Raw genomic sequence first — 2,739 nt, forward strand, 5'->3', positions numbered from 1 at the left:
TGCTATGCCTATGCTACGATACCTACCACTTGCTTATCATGCCTCCCATATTGCCATGTCAAACCTCTAACCCACCTTGTCCTAGCAAACCGCCGTTTGGCTATGTTACCGCTTTGCTCAGCCCCTCTTATAGCGTTGCTAGTTGCAGGTGAAGATTGGAGTTTGTTCCTTGTTGGAACATGTTTATTGTTGGGATATAATTATTATGTATTGTCTACTTAATGCACCTATATACTTGGTATAGGGTGGAAGGCTCGGCCTTATGCCTGGTGTTTTGTTCCACCCTTGCCGCCCTAGTTTCCGTCATATCGGTGTTATGTTCCTTGATTTTGCGTTCCTTGAGAACGAGATATGTGCAGCTCCCATCGGGATTTGTCGGCACATTTGGGTGGCTTTGCTGGTTTAGTTTTACCATTGTCGAGATGTCTTGTAACCGGGATTCCGAGTCTGATCGGGTTGTCTTGGGAGAAGGAATATCCTTCATTGACCGTGAGAGCTTGTGATGGGCTAAGTTGGGACACCCCTGTAGGTATTTGAACTTTCGAAAGTCGTGCCCGCGGTTATGGGCAGATGGGAATTTGTTAATGTCCGGTTGTAGAAAACCTGAAACTTAACTTAATTAAAATGAATCAACAGAGTGTGTGGCCGTGATGGTCTCTTTTCGGCGGAGTCCGGGAAGAGAACACGGTCTCGTATTATGCCTGAACGTAGGTTGATCTAGGATCACTTCTTGATCATAGATTCTCGAACGTGCTTTGCCTTCTCTTCTCGCTCTCATTTGTGTATGTTAGCCACCATATATGCTAGTGCTTGCTGCAGCTCCACCTCATACCTTTTCCCTACCTATAAGCTTAAATCGTCTTGATCGCGAGGGTGTGAGATTGCTGAGTCCCCGTGACTCACAGATTACTTCCAAAACCAGATGCAGGGACCGATGATACCGCTCCAAGGGATGTGACTGAGCTCAAGTGGGAGTTCGATGAGGACTCAGGACGTTACTACGTTTCCTTTCCAGACGATCAGTAGTGGAGCCCAGTTGGGGCGATCGGGGACATTATGCATTTGGGGTTGTCTTTATTTTGGTTCCGTAGTCGGACCTTGATTGTATCTGGATGATTGTATTGATATTATTTATGTATTGTGTGAAGTGGCGATTGTAAGCCAACTATGTACCTCTTTCCTTATTCAGTACATGGGATGTGTAAAGATTACCCCTCTTGCGACATTGCCTACAATGTGGTTATGCCTCTAAGTCGTGCCCCAACACGTGGGAGACATAGCCGCATCATGGGTGTTACACGCATCATCATTGTCATATTGCTTTGCATGATCATGTAGTTGACATCGTATTTGTGGCAAAGCCACCGTTCATCATTTTTTATACATGTCGCTGTTGACTCATTGCACATCCCGGTACACCGTTGGAGGCATTCATACAAAGTCATATCTTGTTCTAGTATGGAGTTGTAAGTAAATAGAAGTATGATGATCTACCTTTTTAGAACATTCTCCGATGTGAGGAAATAAAAGAATGAAAAAAAGGAGAGAAAGAAAAAAAGGGAAAAGAAAAAAGAAAGAAACAAAAAGAAAAAAAAAGAAAAAATGAGAGAAAAAGAGAGAAGGGGCAATGTTACTACCCTTTTCCATACTTGTGCTTCAAAGTAGCACCATGATCTTCATGATAACGAGTCTCCTATGTTGTCATTTTCATATGCTAGTGGGAATTTTTCATTATAGAACTTGGCTTGTATATTCCAACGATAGGCTTCCTCAAATTGCCCTAGGTCTTCATGAGCAAGCAAGTTGGATGCACACCCACTTAATTTTCTTTTTGAGCTTTCATAAACTTATATGTTGTAGGGCGAAACCCTATAGGGGCTCTTTTCACACTTGGAGGGGGGAAAAGAGCAAGAACACACAAGAACACAAGGAGAAAATCACTCTAACAAACCCAAATAACACATCCACTAGAGTATCATACAAGAGATCAACAAGAATACATGAACAATTACAGGAAAATAGCACTATGTAAGGTTCTTCCCACTCCAAGGACATGAGGTCTTGATGTTGATCTTCTCCAAGAGGAGGCCTGGACAATCCAAAGGATTCTTCCCAAGGTGGGGGCTTGATCTCCAAGAGGAGGGGATACAAGGAGCAAAGCTCTCTAATGTCTATCAAATAATTTGCTAGCCCCTCTAATGAGCTAGGGTAGGAGTTTATATAGGCTAAGGGCGAAATAGAAGGGAGAGGGGGATACAAGGGCCAAAACCCCACTTTGCACGCAGGCATTCTCGGAGGGGTCCAGGCACCCAGGGTAAAGTAGGCCGGGCACCCGGACCGGTCAGGGAGCCGGCTGAAGAAGGATCGGGCACCCGGGGTGGGAGCTGGGGGCTGGGCGGCCGAGGCCGGGCACTCGTGGGTCCAATGCCTGGGCACCCATGCGGGGCTGGCGGCTGGCGCGTGAGGGGCCGGGCACTCGGGGTGCAGCCCAGTCAGTGGCTGCGCGGAGGGCCAGGCACCCGGGGTGGGCAGGGTCACGACCCAGGTGGTGGCCGGGCACCTGGGGTGTCCAGGGGGGTTGGCCCTCCCCTTGGCTGCTCGTCCGGGCACCCGGGGTCCTTCTGTCTAGGTACCCGGGTGTCTAGGAACTCCTCTCCTCCGTGTTTCTTGTTCCTTTCTCCTTCCTTCGTCTCCTCGGGTGCTTGGGTCTGCATCCTTGCTTCCTTGCGATGATCTCCG

This window comes from Triticum urartu, chromosome 3A (assembly GCF_056163025.1).
Source record: "Triticum urartu cultivar PI428250 chromosome 3A, HENAU_Tu73, whole genome shotgun sequence".
Classification (NCBI taxonomy): Eukaryota; Viridiplantae; Streptophyta; class Magnoliopsida; order Poales; family Poaceae; genus Triticum; species Triticum urartu.